Source organism: Orcinus orca, chromosome 21 (genome assembly GCF_937001465.1).
Source record: "Orcinus orca chromosome 21, mOrcOrc1.1, whole genome shotgun sequence".
NCBI lineage: Eukaryota > Metazoa > Chordata > Mammalia > Artiodactyla > Delphinidae > Orcinus > Orcinus orca.
In genome coordinates this window covers 15091016-15110422 of record NC_064579.1, presented here as the reverse complement: position 1 = coordinate 15110422, position 19407 = coordinate 15091016, and positions in this window count along the sequence as shown.

Sequence of the window (19407 nt, the reverse complement as noted above, 5' to 3'; positions counted from 1 at the left end):
CTGCACTGTAGTGTAAAGAGCATAGATTTTAGAGTCACATGTATTTTCAAACCCTACTCCACTATTGAGTAGCACTATGAACTTCTGAAAGTTCTGAACTATAAATTTCTGAAAGTTTTCTTACATGTAAAATGCTAATATTAATATCTGCATCATAGGTATTATTTTTGTTATGATACATTATTGTGAAAATTAAATGCAATCACAGATGCTCTCTCTGAATTTTCTTTATTTTCTGTTGAAATGTTAAGCTAGGTTTACTCCATATATTTCATTTAAGTACACTGAACTTAAATCAAAACATAATTTTGGCACATTAGTAAACTAAACTAACTTTTTAAAAGCTTTATTAAGGTAAAGTTGTCAAATATGCTTAAAGTGTATATGATGATTAGATAAACATATACATTGTGAAAGGATTCCCCCAATCAAGTTAATTGATGTATCCATCACCAGAAATTTATTTATTTATTTATTTATTTACATGAGAACATTTAGGTTCTACTCTCTTACCAAATTTCAATTATATGGTACGGTATTATCAACTAGAGTCATCATGTTTCACATTAAGACCTCAGCTCTTATTCATCTTATAACTGAAAGTCTGTAACCATTTGCCAGCCTCTTCCTATTTTTCCCACATTCCAGCCTCTGGCATCCACCATTCTACTCTCTGTTTCTGTGAGTTTGACTCTTTGTTTCTTTTTTTTTTCCTTTTTGATTCCACATGTAAGTGATACCATGCAGTAATTGTCTTTCTCTCTCTGACTTATTTCACTTAGCATAACGCCCTTCAGGTTCATCCATGTTATCACAAATGACGCTATGTCCTATTTTATGGCTGAGAAATATTATATCTATAAAACACAAAGTTTCTGCTGAAAAATCCACTGATAGCTTTGTAGGAGGTTCCCTTGTACATAAAAAAAAGTTGCTTTTCCCTTGCTGTTTTTAAGATTCTGTCTTTACCTTTTTGACAATTAAATTATAATTAATAATAATGTATCTTAGTGTGGGTTTTTTAAACTCATCTTATTTGGTACTCATTGGGCTTCCTGGATCTGGATGTCTGTTTCTTTCCCCAGGTTAGGGATGTTTTCAGTTATTATTTCTTCAAATAGATTTTCTGCCTCTTTCTCTTTTTCTTCTATTTCTGGGACCCTATAATGTGTACAGTGTCCACTTGATGATGTCCCATAAGTTCTTTTTTTTTTTTTTTTTTTTGCGGTACGCAGGCCTCTCACTGTTGTGGCCTCTCCCGTTGCGGAGCACAGGCTCTGGACGTGCAGGCTCAGTGGCCATGGCTCACGGGCACAGCTGCTCCGTGGCATGTGGGATCCTCCCGGATTGGGGCACGAACCCGTGTCCCCTGCATCGGCAGGTGGACTCTCAACCACTGCGCCACCAGGGAAGCCTGTCCCATAAGTTCTTTAATCAGTCTTTACACTTATTTTTTTTCTTCTCTGTATGAATTCCACTGCCCTGTCTGAATTCACAGATCAATTCTTCCAGTTGATCTAGTCTCTTGAACTCTATTTAAGTTTTCAGTTCAGTTATGGTATTCTTCTGCTCTATGATCTTTGTTTGGTACTTTTAAAATATTTTCTATCTCTGTTGAAGTTCTCACTTTGTTCATGCATTGCTCTTCTGACTTCAGTGAGCACCTTTAATGACTGTTATTTTGAGTTCTCCATCTGGTAAATCACTCACCTTTGTTTGATGAAGATCAGCTTCTAGAGAATTATCATGTTCTTTTATTTGGAACCTCTCCCTTGTTCTTCATTTTCCTTGATCCTCTGTGTTGGTTTCTGCTCATTGGATAAGATAGCCACCTCTCCCAATCTTGACAGACTGACCTCATGTAAATGAACCTTGTCAATCAGCCAGACCCAAACTTGTGGTTGTCTGTCAACCTTTGTGGTTGCCTAAGCTGCCATCTTTGTTCTTTGTGGCTTCTAGTAAGTGAGGGTATGTGAAGACCTGTCAGTGTCCCAGAGGAAAGGATCATAGTCAGCACCTAGATGGAGGCTGATTAGAAGCCAGACTCTCAGGCAGCAGCTGGGAAACTATGAAATTAAACCACTCCCAGGAAGAAACTGGGAGATAGGCATTTTTGCCTTCTCTCCCTTTGTGCTAAGCCAGGGTGTGTAGCCATGGGGTTGGGGGGGTATTGCTCCTGTGCCTGGTTAAAAACTGCTTCTTTGTTTGTCCTGTGGGACTCATGAATGAAAGCCCATTGATGATCAGAACTAGGTGATTTAGGATCCATCCTCAGGTGACATTCGTAAAGTTTGGGGTGCGAGATGTGTCAGTAAGCTCCTTCCAGGAAGATACTGGAGACTTGGTTTTATTACTGGAGAGAAAGCTGAAGGGAAATGGTGGGGGACGTTCACACTGGATCTTTCAGGCTCCAGGGAGGATCACAGTCAGCACCAGGGTGCTTTCTAATTAGATGTTGCATTCTCAGGCAGCAGCTTGTAAAGTAGGCAATTAAACTCCTTCCAGGGACTTTGGTGTATATACCTGCTCCCTCTGTGCTATGCCCTGGGGATCAGGTGCCGGGAGTCCCTTTATGTCCATTAAGAACTGTTCTGTCTTTGCTATAATCCTGTGAGACTTGTATACTCAAGTTTCATTGGCTTTCAGAGCTGGAAGTTTTGGGGGATCATAGCTCAAATGAGAGTCTTAAAAGATGAGGGGCTATGTGTGTGATCCAAATCCTTAGTTCCTCAGGGAGAAGCTTGGGAGTTGCATGTTCCCTCCCATTTGTAAGGTGCTGTGCCAGGACTGGGATTGATAGTGAGATCGTGTCTCAGCCTTTCCTTCCTGTTTCCTGTTTCTCATTTATCCAATATACAGAAGTCACTCAGATAGTTTCTGGATTTTTCTCAGAAGGAATTGCTCTGTGTGTAGCTGTACATTTAATACATCTATGGGAAGAAGAAATTCCAAGAGTCTCCTAGGTCACCATCTTGGTCCCTCTCTCTAAGTATTAAGGCAGACTTTGGTCCTAAAAGAATGCTCTTGAGTAAAGACATTAGTGTTTCCCACAGAAACAATTCACAATGTTCAGGGTTAATATTAGATGGAAAAAAAGTTGAATTCAGCATTTACTTAAGAATTTTTTTTACACACTTTAAGAAAAAGGCACAGTAGGTTAATTAGGTCTTCAGGGAAGCTCGTGACCTATGTGTGAGTTTCTGCTCTCCTTGGGCCTTCGTCTTTATGTTACCCTGTTGTCCTTTTCAAGGCACCACCCTGCTGCAGAACCCTGAAACCAAATGCCACACCCATTTTTCTCAAAAGTGCTTCCTTACCTTAGTAACTTGGCTCTTTGATACGTGACTATATTTTTTCGTTGTTGTTAATGGTTAGACATGGTTATATTTAGCTAAAATATTTGCATATTAACAGGAAACTCTAATTCTTTAACACTGAAGTGTGATTGATGATACACATCAATAACATTGAGATAAATAGATGGTATGAATATTATACAGATAGAATATCCTTTCATTTCCTGTGAAATCAAATTATGTGAGTATTGGATGGTACCCTAATTCTGTCCAAGTGCTTTTCCTTTACAGACATGAAAGAAGTATCAAAACAGTACCTGATTATTTCATATCAAATTAGTTATCTTAACTCATTAAAGTTATAATTCACTACATCTATACTGTCCTTAAAAATAAAAATTATGTGATTTTTATATTCAAAGTCATACAGTTAAAATGGCTCTTATTCATGTTCATTTGCCATTTCAGGCTTAAATGTGACTCATACATTTGGAACTCATTTCCCTGGCCCTATATGTGTAAATTAGGTGTGTCAGAAATAGGTTCCTATATGAAATACATTTATGGACCATTGTAACCTCAGAGAATCTTTTTGGGTTTTTTTTGGTTTTTTTTGTTTTTGTTTTTGTTTTTTGTTTTTTGTGTTTTTTTTTGCGGTACGCGGGCCTCTCACTGTTGTGGTCTCTCCCGTTGCGGAGCACAGGCTCCGGACGCGCAGGCTCAGCGGCCATGGCTCACGGGCCCAGCCGCTCCGTGGCACGCGGGATCCCCCCGGACCGGAGCACAAACCCACGTCCCCTGCATCGGCAGGCAGACTCCCAATCACTGCGCCAGGGAAGCCCTAAAGTAGTATTTTTTATATATTTTTAAAAGTTAAAGTATCTAATAATTAACTAATGCACTTACACCTCTACATTAAAGCTAGTATCATTTTTTAATCCAGACCACTGAGATTGTCTGTTGCTGTAGAATTAGTCTGAATTAATCTCGAGATATTAAATATTTACACAAATATCTTTTGATTTTTCTGCCTAAATACATTTACATTGCAGTCTCTATTTCTCTTGCCCTTCAGTCTTTCATATTCCATTTTTATTCTTTATTGGTCTAGAATTTAATTCACATTTTATCACTTAAGTGTTAGTATCATGAGTCAGTCTTGCTGTTTGACAATTTACATGGACTTTGAGTCGCAAGTGTCCACAGTTAATTACTTTTTAAACTTCACTATCCTTGTTACTATTGTATTTTACATGATTTTTTATTTGGTATATTTTTGGAGGCATGAGTGGCATATTTTGTAACGATCCATCCATCATCTTAAATGTAATTGCATAAATGCAGAAAATAGATTATAAATTATTATACACTGATAATTTATCATTTTGATCAGAATGAATTGTGTATTAAACTAATAACAACATAAAATTGAGTTAATCTCTCAATAGTTTACTATCATAAAAAGCATGTACCCTAGGGATACATCATCAAAAATAAAATAATTTTACAAATATAAGCAATGTCCTAGGATAATTCAGGAGAGAGAAGCGTGTTTACTCAGGATCTTGGATATCCTTACAACAGTTTCTATGCTTTGGTTGCTCTTGTGTGTTTGTAGTAGTTGTATATCTGAAATGATGAAGTCAAGCTAAAAAATAAGCAATGTGTGGCATTGTAAATCTGTACTGGATTACTTTTGTACCTTCAACAGAGTTAAACTTCAGTTTACACCAAACTCTTGCAATCCAGCTATCTTAATCATTCATCTTTTGCACAAATAAAATTGAATCATAAAATGTCAGTTTGTTTCACAGTGAGCAGATGTAGGTATACATTACATGGCATCCCATCTGTGACCATCATATATCTCTATGTCTCATAAAAATCATTGGTTCTCCTAAAGAAATGTTCATCAGTTGAAGATTCTGCACCAAGAATCTAGGTCTCAGCTATTCGAACTCACTCTCTTTTAACACAATGCTTAGGGCTCCCTTAAAGGCACTGTGGCGTAGTGCCAGACATTCTTCTAGACATTTGACGCTATAATGGTGAGCAAGAAAAATCCAATTCCTATCATCTCAGACCTCACATACTAGTTAATAGAGCATTGTATATAAATAATATAATTGCTACAAATGCTAATTGCTATAAATAAAATAAAACAGGATGTTGGAATAGAACATGAGAGTCTGGGGCAAGGAGGCACGTAAAAACCTTGGGGAGAAGCATTTGCCTAAAAAAAAAGAGCAAAAACATAATCTCTGAGACAGGAATAAACTTGGTGTGTCCATAAGCCAGGGTTGACAAAATATCAGGAACTAGTGTAAGTGGGTGAGGTCTTGAAACATAAGCAAGGGACAGACTAAATGGGGTCATTGTAAGGGTTGGGATTTTATTTAATTGCATTGGGAAAACATCGAAGATTTTTCAGCAAAAGAGCTGCAAAATCAAATTTACAACTTGAAAGGACATTGGGGTCTGGGAGCTGGGAAGAGAATGACTGACTCTAGGAGTTGCAGGAGAAACAGTATAACTAATCCTGATAGGAATTCATGAAGGAAGAGATGATGATGGCAACAACTTGGGTTACTGATAGGGAAAATGTCAAATTCGGGGAATATTTTGGAAATAGAGTGACATAACTTGCTGACTGATTAGATATATATGTAAAACAGAAAGAAATCTCAGATGACCCTAACACTTTTAGCCTGAGCAAGGGCAACTATAGATTAAGGCACTGTTTTATCTACTAAGAAATATAAATAAGGGAGGATAGGTTTTGGTAAATGGGGATTGAATTTAAAATTCTGTTTTACACAGTTAGGTTTGGGAATCTCACATGGCGTTTACTATAAACTATTACAGAGGAATTAAATCCTACTGAGGAATTAAGATTGAAGTCAATCAGCAAGGTAAAGATCATGTATGATTATTTTTTGAAAATCTCATAGGAATACCAATATTGAGCACATAATTATTTTTTCTTCATTAAGTTCAACACAGTGTTTTCCCAAAATATTGGAACACTTTACTATTTACAGGGGAGGAAAGGGCCCCATTTCATTTTCATGCTTTTCAAATGAAAAAATATATACTTTAATACTAGAATTACACTCAGCAGAGTAAGAGACTCACATTTGGAAAGGTACACAGGAACCGAGAACAACTGAGGGACAGTTCTTTTATGTCCTCTATGTCATACTCATTCTAGGCCTCTAGGGATGAAATAGTTCAACATAAACAAACCAATCAATGTGATACACCTCATTAACAGAATGAATGACCATCTCAACAGATGCAGAAAAAGCATTTGACATAATTTGACATCCTTTCCTGATAAAAACTCTCAACAAATTGGATGTAGAAAAAATGTACCTCAACATAATAAAGGCCATATATGATAAGCCCACAGCTATCATTAGAGTCAATAGTGAAAAACTGAAATCTTTTCCTCTAAGATCAGGTGTCCACTGTCACCAATTTTTTTTCAACATAGCACTAAAAGTCCTAGCCAGAGCAATTAAGCAAGAAAAAGAAATAAAAGATAACTGAATCTGAAAGGAAGAAGTAAAACTGAATCTATTTGCAGGTGAATTAATAGTTATTTATCAAAAAACTCTAAGGACTCCACTGAAAAACTGTTAGAATTAATTTTAAAATTTTATTAAACTTGCAGGATACAAAATCAATATACAAAATCAGTTGTGTTTCTATATACTAATAAAAAACTACCAGAAAGAGGAATTAAGAAAACAAGCCCTTTACAGTAGCATCAAAGAATAATTAGTTTAAATTTAATCAAGGGAGTGAAAGATCTGTACACTGAAAACTATAAAAGTTAATGAAAAAAATTCGAGAGGACACACCTAAATGGAAAGATATTCCATATTCATGGATTGGAAGAATTAATATCATTAATATCATTAATTTAATATCATTAAGTGTTCATTCTACCCAAAGTGATCTACAGATTCAGTGCAATCCTTATCAAAATTTCAATGGTATCTTTAACAGAAATAGTGAAGGCAATCTTAAAATTCATATAAAAAAGAACGAAGGATTCCAAATAACAGAAGCAATCTTGAGAAGGAAGAACAAAGCTGGAGGCATTATACTTCTTGATTTCAAACAATACTGCAAAGCTACAGCAATCAAAACAGTATGGTATTGGCATTAAAAAAAAGATATATATATATATATATATATATCAATGGAACACGACAGAGAGCCTAGAAATAAATCCAAACATAAATGATCACCTAATTTTCAACAAAAGAACCATGAATATATATGGGAGAAGAATAGTTTCTTCAATAAATGGTGTTGGGAATACTGGATATCTTCATGCAAAAAAATTAAACTGGATTCCTGTCTTATACCATATGCAAAATTCAATTTAAAATGGATTAAAGTCTTGATTGTTAGAAACGTAAAACTCCTAGAGGAAAACAGGATGTAAGCTCTTTGATATTGTTCTCGGCAATGATTTTTTTGGATTTGACAGCAAAAGTCAAGGTGATGAAAGCAAAAATAAACAAGGGGGACTACATCAAAATAAAAAGCTTCTGCACAATGAAGGAAACTACCAACAAAATGAGAAGGTAACCTATGGAATGAGAGAAAATATTTGCAAACCGCATATCCAGACTATGCAAGCAACTCATACAACTCAGTAGCAAAAAAAAAAAAGAAAAGAAAAACAGATTAAAAAATGAGCAGATCTGAACACAGTAGAAGACATTTTTTTCCAAAGAGGACATACAGATAGCCAAAAGGTATGTGAAATGCAAATCAAAACCATAATAAGATATCACCTCACACCCGTTAGGATGGCTATTATCAAAAAAACAAGAGACGATAAATGCTGGCTAGAATGTGCAAAAAAGGAGAACCTTTGTGTACTGTTGGTGGGAATGTAAATTAGTATAGGTACTATGGAAAACAGTATGGCAGTTCCTCAAGAAATTAAAAATAGAACTGCTATATGATTCAGCAATCCTACTTCCAGGTATATATCTGTAGGAAGTAAAACCATTATCTCAAAGAGATACCTCATCTCCCGTGTTGATTACAGCATTATTCACAACAGCTAAGGTACAGAAACAAAGTTTCTATTGTGGGATGAATGGATAAAGAAAAAATAGATAGATAGGTAATTATTCAGACAAAATTAAAAAGAAAGAAAATCCTGTCATCTGCAACAGCATGGATGAACCTGGAGGGCATTATGCTAAGTGAAATAAGCCAAACAGAGAAAGAGGAATAATGCATGGTATCACTTATATTTGAAATCCTGGGGAAAAAAAAGTCAAACTTATAGAAACAGAGGTAGAAAATTATTTGCCTGGGACTGGAGAATGGAGGGAATGGGGGAAATAGGAAGAGGCTGGTAAAAAGATACAATCTCAGTTATAAAATAAATAAGGTCTGAGGATCTGATTATAGCATGATGATTATAGTAGATAATACGACATTGATGGGGGGACTTCTTTCACAATGTATACGTATAGCAAATCATGACTTTGTACACTTCAAATATCTCACAATTTTATTTGTCAATGAAACCTCCAATAAAGCTGAAAAAAATTACAAAGTAATAAAAATTAAATTGTATTAAATTAAATAATCCATAAGAACTGGTAAAATAAAAACCCAAGATTAATTTCAAAGAGAATAAATGCCATCAAAAATTATCAGAGTAAAAATATACTAAGTTATTCTTATGAAAGATGGGTGAAAAAAACTTCTATGAAGCAAAATTCCTTCAACTAAATAAAATCTCGAGCAGAGAATAAATTGGAACTCTGCCAGGATTTTTACTCGGCTAGAGTCAGGATGCATGAAGCAGCATATTGTAGGGAACATTTTGACTTGCTTAAGAATTATGAGACCAGACAGTCCAAGGAGGATGTGGGAAGACTGGCTGAGGAAAGAAGGCAGCAGGACCCAAGGGAAAACAGGCTGCAGAGAACCTTGGAGGTAATTAAACATACTATGAAAGGTGCCCCTGAAACTGACACATTTAGTAATGCAATAGTTACAGGTAAAACAAAAGGTAAGGTAAGGCAAGGCAGCATGTTTGAATGAGCTAGAAAAGAAATTATGAAGGTTATTTTTCACTGTATTTTTGCTGATGTAAATGCATATCACTACCAGAAAAGTTAAAGCAAGCATTTTGTAAAAGGATTTAAGAGTATAAAATTGGAAAAAGGTTTTCCTTTTGGCCTCTTAGACAATAATAAACCTTTGTTAGTCTTATAAAATTCTACCTGAAAATTGTAAGTGAACTCAGAAATGTCTTGAAAATGTGAATGTCTTGAAAAGTGAAAACACAAAAAAGGATGTCGTTTGGTAACATGCCTAGGACTGTCTTCTTCTGGGGGATGCAGAACACTGGACAGTCTGTCATTGCTACAGAACATATGTCAGAACATATTAGTTTAACAGAACTAGGAGAGAGGCAGACTTATGGAGTTAGAAAGGCTCTACACTTTCCAAGACTTCTGATCTTTAATACCAATTCTCCAATTCTATTTGTGAATAATTTTTCTCTATATGTGTATCTAATTTTATTTTCTTGAAAAAAAAAGCAGGCAATTATATATATATATATATATATATATATATATATATATATATATACACACACACACACACACACCTATCAATCTTTGTAAACCCATAGTTTACATTATTCAAGAAAAATAAGGTTTTCTTTTCCCCATACGCTTCAAAGTTTTCATCTAAATTCAGGTAACATAAAATCAGAGATTAGTGTTGGAGGCTCCCTGTATCCAGTGATATGTTCCTCAAGCTTGGATACTTGTGAACTTTGGGGATATACAGAGATGTCCTAGGCAGTCCTCATAGCCACAGGAAAAAGATGATGAGTGTAAAATATAAGTTTAAGTAAATATTTTGGAAAAAATATATTAATATTGAAACAAGCAAGGATTTACTATTAAATCGAGTCCAAAACTCCATACTTTTTTTTTTAATGAACACTAAAAGGCATTCCTCACTTTAAGTATCTTGGGATCTGCTACCATCAGCAATTACAAGGGCTTCACCTAGCGGGATCACTGGGGAATGTTGCCCTCCCCACCCCAGACTTCGAGCAGAGCTAGTGCACTGCATTCTCTGAAGAGAGTTGCAGTCAAGGACTCTGGACCCCCCACCAGGCGAGGCTCTTAAGAATATTTGCATTCCTAATTCAAGTGCCTTCATTCCTAGGTTTCTCTACCTGGATCTTCTGCTGAGGTCTTCTTCAGCACTCCTTATCAGGGGAGGAGGGAGTAACCCTGAAGAAGCCACTTCTCCCCTATGGGACTCCTACCGCTATTTTTCCAGTCCTAGCCCTCCCCCGACCCCAGTCCCCACCCTCACCCCAGGTTCATAAAAGTATAGGAGCCTTTTATTCCCACTCCCTTGACAGCGAGATAACTTCCATGTCTGTGCTGGTCAAATTTATTCTGAGAATACAGGGTTCACTTAACATTAAAAAAAAAAAATCAGCGTAATTCACCACATTAACAGTGTAAGAAAAAATATGATCATCTCAATAGATGCAGAAAGAGCAGATGACAAAAATCTCATGACCATTCCTGAAGAGGGAAAAATAAGCTCAGCAAACGAGGAACAGAAGGAGGATTTCTTATCTGGCAAAGAGCAGATAACATCATACTCGGTGATGAGAGCCTCTGCTTTCTCCCTAAGCAAGTGGAACAAGACGCAAATGTTCACTCCCACCATCTCTATCCCATATTATGCTGGAAGTATAGCCTAGGAAAATAACCTAAGAAAAGGAGATAAAAAGCATCCAAATTGGAAAGAAAGAAGCAAATCTCTCCGTATTCACAAAGCATTTTGTCTATGTGAAAAATCCTTTGTAAAATGTAGAAAGCTACTAGAAGGTATAATTAAGGATAACTGCAGAATACATGATGAATATACGAAAATCAATTCTATTTCTATATATTAGCAAAGAACAATCAGAAATTGAAATTGGTTGTAAGAAAACATCAACAAATATGAAATAGTAAATGTAAATCTGACAAAGTTTTGCAAGTCACGTACATAGAAAACTGCAATATTGCAGAGAGACGTTAAAGAAGCCCTATGTAAATGGAGAGGCATGTGGTGTTGATTTATCAGAATATTAATATGGTTAAGACACCAGTTCTCCCAAAATTGATCTATAGTTTAAAAGCTATATTAATCAGAATTTCTTCAGACTTTTTGGCAAAATGTGACGATGTGAATTTGCTATTCCATGAGATCTTCACTTTCTTTGGAAGATCATCAAAGAATGAATGCTGACTTTCTATCTATTTAAAAAAAATGATTTTCTAGATGGGATCTAGACTCAAAGCAGATCCCTTGGTGGAGTAGACAGCAGGTATCGTGACATATTGTGTACGAGAGCAAGAGGGGCTCAGGATAGCATCTCCCACTGGAAAACTGCCATGGTTATTATTTACGTCAAGGTTACCATAGTCAGTGGGATGAACCACAATCACACCTTCCTTCAACAAAGGAGTTCTCAGAGATTTGTGATTACCCAGAACTTGAGTATCTGGAATCTTCGTATGCTGTGGTTCCCAAATGTCTTTAACCAGAGAACCCCCTTCTCACAGAGCAAAAAGCAACACGCCAGTGTCTCTCTGACAGTGCCGTGAGAAATGGTGACCCAGGACGTCAGTCCAGCAAATATTTACTGTCTAATTTATGCCAAGGTGTAAGTTCTAGTTACTTGGGATGCAGTAGGGAGTAAAACACAAATATCACAACTCTAAAATTTTCATTCTAAATATGGTTTAAACGCTCAAGCCTTTTAAATGCTTGACACCTAATACCGTGTGTTCAAATCCAATTTTCTGCAGTTTGGCATAAGTGTATAATTTTTAGTTAAAGCACAGACTAAGGAATTTTACTTTTAGATTTTTAAAATACTATCATAATACTTACTGAGAAAAAATTACACTGGTAACACCACAGTTCCAGGTCTGGCATTTAAAATTGTGATCATTTATTCTCCAAAACCTCATTTATAGAAAAAAATTACTTTCTATTCTTTAAGTATTCAGTGTATCAGTAATAGCAAATTATAACCTCAATTATCTCACACTTAGATCTTCTTTTCATATCAATGTCTAATAATTTTAAAGTAAAACCCTAAGTAATGATACGAGTAACATAAAGTAACAAAATAAATGGACTTCATTCCTGTGCCGTCCTGTGTTTCTACCCCTATATCCCCTTATTTCCATTTTTTTCTTTTCATTTATAAATTCAAACATTTTCCATTAATATGTATCCTACTACTTTCTTTCATAATATTTGATACCATTGAGACTCATTATAAGTATTTTAAACATTTTTTTCTTACAGATTTTCTAATGTACAATGTTGAACAGAGTCACTGCTCCCTTTTTAGAGAATGGTATTTTATGTAGGAGAAGAAAACTACAAAATGGATCCACAGCCTTAAAAATCTCAGAAAGGTGGCTCTCAAAATGTACAACTTGCTAATAGGCATAAAAATCAAGGATCTGCTAAAAGGTCATTTCCACTCTAAGTTTTTATCTGTTCAAAGAATAGCCCTTTGGGAACATGGGGTATCTTAAAAGGCAGTAATATTTTGATGATGCCAGGAGTTAGACTGGAAAGGCAGAAAATGTAGGAAGCTACAATGATATTAAATTCACATGGAAACTGAGTATAGAAACAGCCTATAAGCTTCAGAACCAATGCAGTGTGGTATGAAGATACAAGTTTATTAATGACACTGGAGGCTGAAATTTCCCAGTGTAGTGGAAGGAACTCTATTTAAAGAAGAAAGTTAAAGAATATGATGAACCAACCCTTAACACATTACATTTCAGATCTTTATTAAGGAAGGATTTTGCACAAGACTCACCATAGAGAGTGTATGTGTGTGTGTGTGTGTGTGTGTGTGTGTGTGTGTGTGTGTGTCTAAGCTGGTTAATTGATTTTTTTTTATGTTGGCATTTCTTCGGTTGACTCTATTTAAGCCTGGGAATGAAACTGACATAAAAAGAGATGGAACTGTCAAAAAGCAGTGATAGTTATTTTTTGGACTGTCCCTACAATCTTATTCTTCTCTCAGTAAATAGAAATGAGAATGTACCAACTAAGAGTTTCTCCAGTCTGGAGAGAGAAAATTTAGATGAAAATATATTGAGTCACCTTCTTGTAAGCTGAATGTTGAAGTCATTTGTGTTCAAATACTGCCCTGTGTTCAGAATATGCCTTTGATTTGGACTGTATTCATCACTGAATTGTAATGTCAAAGATTTCTGTCTGCAGCAGAGAGAACATAGGGGATGGAAGGCATAGAGGAAACACTCTCTCCCAGCACAAAAATTATCCACTCTGCAGAAAGAAATCCTACCAAGGATCATTCGTGAGTTTCCATGTAATATTTCCCTGCACTCTTCTTTCAAAAAACATACATATTCCTAGATGCAGTGGCTCATACAGTCCATAAACTCCTACAGCGGATGGATTTATGGGATCTATGTGAGATAGCATGGAAACACAGAATCAAAGGACATAGGAACAAATGAGAAAAACAGAAGAAAAACATCAGAAACAGACATGAAATTAATAGAAAGGCAGTGGACTAGGATTCTGTGATTCCTAATTCTCAATCTCATTTCTCTCATTAGCTCATTTTGTGACTCCAAGGAAGTCCATGTTATCTTCACCTCTGAAATGAAAGGACGGGGCTCTCTAACCACAAAGATCATTTTCAGCCTAAAATTTTATGAAACTGGTTATTTCCTTATATTTCCTGGAGCTAATTCTGCTTTCCACAACTCTAAGTGAATTTAGGATGGATAGTCAAGTGTATACTCTGTTACTACCCTGACGGCAGAGTCTGGAGTAGCCAGCCCAGCTGAAAAGAAAGGCACAGAAAGGGCTCAAATGTGCTTCTTCTTACCTCTAAACCTGGATGGCTTAAATTCTGTTACTTTACCAAGAAGAAAGGGGCATAATGTTTATAGTCTAGAAATAGGCAGTAAAATATACCTTCAGTGCTCTTTAAGTTCCCTTGTGTCCTGCAAAAGTTACCGCAGGGTCTAAAGGCAGTTTCATACAAGGATATATACATCGGAAGAGCTGGCCCAATGCTTTTCAGAAAGCTGATCAATGTATTTACACAGAGTGCACAAGTGTAAACCCGTTCATCTCAGCTTTCTGTCAGTTTTATTCTAACTGCCTTCTCCATATTTTTTCTTGCCATCACCAATAGCAAAAAGTTTTCCTTGGGCGGACGGTAAAAGAGTTTTTAAAAGAGCTTGTTCATCTCTCTGATAAATACAGTTTCATATGATTATGGCAAGTTGAGTTTGAGCAGAGGAACATTTGCTTTTGCTGTTACTAGAAGTCTTTGTCCAAGCGTAACTTGCACTGGACAAAGTAAAACAGGTAAGGAAGACTTTGCTCAAGGTTAAGGCAGAGAGGCCAAAACTCAGTCTGAGCTCAATTCCACTAAGACAAAGAGCTAGAGAGTTTTTAAGAGATGAGGGAAGGGAGAGAGAGATGGGTGGGGAGAATTACAGGTCATCCGTGTTTACTAATTGGCCTTGCCCAAAGGAAAAGTAACTTTCTCCCATTTTCATGTTAAGAGATAGTTTGCAACTTAGAGCAGGGTTCCCTGTGGGAATTAGGGTTCTAACTTCACAGAAGCTGGAAGATGGGGCCCTAACGTCCATAAGAATTACATTTCAGAGAGGTGGTTCCCAGGTCCTTGAAAAAGAGAGTCTTAGGTTGTAAAGCTGGCAAGAGGCTTTTAGAATGATTTCCATCTCAAAGGGGCAGAAAAGGAATTTACAGTGCTAAGTTTTCCAAAGTCTGTGCTCTAAGAAAAGGGAGATCAGGGCCTAGAGTACAGAAGAAGCCTAGTGACCATGAATCCAGCTGAGGAGAACAGGAACATACTTCAGTCAAACTCAAAATTTTTTCCAAAAAACTTCTTTTTTTCAAAATCTGAGAGTTATAATCATCACTATCAACAGAAACAAACAAGCACAGAGTTTAGTAAATGTTAACTCCTGCACGAAGTGTTGGAATATAACCAAGTATAAAATGCAGTTCCTGTTCTCTACATGTTTCTGGTCTAGAATAGAAGAGGGAAATTGAGATACTGATCAATACAATATAAATTTGTATATTTTGAATAGAAATGAGAAGGACTGATAGTAAAAGCTCCCCAGACTCAGCCAGGAAGAGATAACTCAGGCATGTAGACAGGCTTGCCTGTGTTAGGTTTTGTCCAGTTAACCTTCAAAGAATTTTATTGTTCATGAGGTCAGAGATACTTTTGACGCTATCTATATTGAACAAGAAAAATGGGCCAGAGAATTCTGGATGTATGACTGATTTGAATATGGTTTTCAAACTGGGTTCCTGGAACCCTGGAGTTCCATGGAGTAACCAGGGCATCACAGAGAAATTTAGATGGAAAAGACAGCATGGAGCTTCAGTACTCCTCCCTGACAAGGCAAGCTGGCAGCTCTATTTTACGTCTTCTATATGAGGGTGATACATTTCTCTGATTGGAGAAAAAGATTTCATTGCCTTCAGAAGGAGCTGAAAAGCTATAGAAAACAAAACAAAAAATTCCACGCAAGGAACAACACGTGCGAAAATAATCCAATGATAGTTTAATTTTCATTTGTGGTGATGTTCATGTCTGTAATTCTGCCCCTCCACTCTGCCTCTCTTGCACGATTACCAAAAAGGCACTTGCCTCAGGCTGATCAGATAGTCATTCTGCCTTCACAACGCAGGTCACACTGTGCTGTACTGATACCTTCTTTGTAATGGTCTTCTGAGAAGTAGGGGCGTGGATAGAGGCCAAAAGATGTGAGCAGAGAGCTTGAAAACATCAAAGAGAGATACCCCCAATGGTCGTGTTCTCGGGGACCATTTCAAGCCTTATTGGTGCAATGAAAGGGAGTGAGGCAGTTGGAATCAGGGACCTAGGAGGACTACACAGTGAATCAGAGAACTGCAACCAGAACTGGCCACAATTCCCAATTGATGCATATACCCATCCACACGCCACACATGAATTGTGCTGACTAGCTGATAATAGTAAAAATGTAGATTAGGGCAGAATGGGAAGCCTGCATGACAGGACTTGGATCTAAGTGTGCTTCTTTTTTAAATTTTTTTAGTTTCCAGAGACAGATTTTATTAACCTTTTATTCCCCACTGTAGAATACTTTCAACTCATCAGACTTTTAAAGGGCATTTACTTCATCTGTAGTATTAGACTGTTTAATTTCTATTCAAGAGCACAGACATACTTCCTAAAACTAAGCATTTTTAATTTTTTTAATTTAATTTTTATTTTATATTGGAGTATAGTTGATTTATAATGTGTTAGTTTCAGGTGTATAGCTAAGTGATTCATACACACACACACACACACACACACACACACACACACACACACACACACACACTCTTTTTCAGTTTCTTTTCCCACATAGGTTATTACAGAATATTGAGTAGAGTTCCCTGTGCTGTATAGTAGGTCCTTATTGATTATCTATTTTATATATACTACTGTGTGTATGAAGAATCCCAAACTCCTAATTCATCCCTCCCCCCCTCCACCTACATTTCCCCTTTGGTAACCATAAATTTGTTTTCGATATCTATGAGTCTGTTTCTATTTTGTAAAAAGTTCATCTTTATCATTTTTTTAAATTAGATTCCACATGAGTGGTATCATATGATATGTGTCTTCCTCTGTCTGACTTACATCAACATCACTTAGTATGATAATCTCCAGGTCCATCCATATTGCTACAAATGGCATTGTTTCATTCTTTTTAATGGCTGAGTAATATTCCACCGTATATATGCAATACATCTTCTTTATCCATTCATCTGCTGATGAACATTTAGCTTGCTTCCATGTCTTGTCTATTGTAAGCAGCGTTGCAATGAACATTGGGGTGTATGTATCCTTTCAAACCATGGTGTTCTCTGGATATATGCCTAGGAGTAGGATTCCTGGATCATACAGTAGTTTTATGTTTGGTTTTTTAAGGAACCTCCATACTGTTCTCCATAGTGGTTGTACCAATTTACATTCCCACCAACAGTGCAAGAGGATTCCCTTTTCTCCACACCCTCTCCGGCATTTATTGTTTGTAGACTTTTTAATGATGGCCATTCTCACCGGTGTGAGGTGATACCTCATTGTAGTTTTGATTTGCATTTTTCTAATAATTAGCGATGTTGAGCATCTTTTCATGTGATTTTTGGCCATCTGTATGTCTTTGGAGAAATATCTGTTTAGATCTTCTGCCCAGTTTTTGATTGGGTTGCTTTTTTTTGATATAAAGTTGTGTGAGCTATTTGTATATCTTAGAGATTAATCCCTTGTCGGTCACTTCGTTTGCAAATATTTTCTCCCATTCTGTGGGTTGTCTAAGTGTGCTTCTTTAGAAATAAAGCTTGATTTTCAAAACTCTCACTGAGATGTAAAGATACAAGTACAGAAAATGGAGTGGACTTGTTCACAAATTTATACTGATTTTACACTGATATTTAAATGAGATGTTGTAGGGCAAGCAATTTTTGAATATGGGAAGAAATCAGATAAGAAAAAAAGGATAATATTGATGCATTGAACATCTCTGGCGAGAAACTTTGCATCTAACCTGACACTCAGTGGGTTCTCTCAGGACTTAGGAGAGAAGAGGTAAGCTGGTAGCTGGGAAAGAGGTTAACAATCTCCTTTGCAACTTTTCATGGAGCAGAGATGGGGCTGGTGTTGGTTTGAACATTAACCTGAATGCCAACCAAAAATTCCATCTGGAAAAATGATTCTGACAAGTTTAGTTTTCTAAATTCCTTCTCTTCCATTCCGATGTTTTTCTAGCATGTTTTTTTCTTTCTCAAGAAAGAGAGAAAGCAAAAAGAGGCCAGATTAACCTCCTTTCTATCCATCTTCCTTCTCTTCTCCTCAAATGCCTCCTCCCTACTTCACTTCCCCTGTGTGTGATCATTTATTCCCTCCAGCTAGGAGTTTCCCAACTGGCTTCATTTAAATACGCAGGAATGTGAAGGAACACACATTTCAGGAGTTTCGCATTTTGCACCTTTTGCTACCAAATGTAATTCAAAGCAGTGACTAATTTCCAAAGCCTCAGAAGTACACTGGGGTATTTTCAAACTTAAGGGTGGCATCTTTCCTTCTGCACCATCACAAACTTCACACTGATCTAACAGAGCCCATATCCCTTGATTAGAAAGCATGAACCTACAGGGCAAAATATTCTTTGCCAACTTAATTTGGCAAGTCCAGATCCCCTTACCTGCAGAGGAAGCTTTCAGACGTGTCCTTTTTAAACAACGTATTTTATGAGTGATTTCAATACTATTTACCGTTGCTGGTTTTGTTTCATGTATCCTTTCCAATTGGTAGTCTTAGGTATTTGGTGTCCTGCATTAATTTCCCAAAGAAGGTTGCCACTTAAGAAAAATCCAATAAATACTTAACTGACTGAAACACAGTTGAGACCTTATTATCTCCGTATAGCCGAGTAGTGCTGGAATTTAGCTTCTGTGCTGTGTTCACTTTCAGCACTGTCTTGAAAGGAACCAAAATGCTTTTCATTTCAGTGTGATAATAAATGAAGGGCAGAGCTCCTCCTCCACCCCGGAACTATGACTGAAACAATGTAAGGAGCCTGTTTGTTCCCAGACAAGTGCAGGGGGGTGTTTGGTGTTGGTCAGGGGTGCGCTCTGCAGCACAAGTAAGTTCATGCTCAGACTGAATTTGCGGTAGGAGAGTTGGAATAAGGACATGGATTCTAACTCTCCCGTTTCTAAAAAGAAAGACTCAGTTGAAGCCCACTTCTATATTTAGTTCCTGCACTATTTCTTCATTGTTTACTTATATATTGGCTGAGTTTAGGGTTGTGACAGTATTCTACACAGAAAGGGAGTAGCTGTTAGTGTTTTTTCCTATTTTAAGTCATCTGTTATATATTCCTAACCTCGCCAGATCACTACCAAAAGCTGCAAAATTTGATACTATAAGGATAAATACAAATTAAAA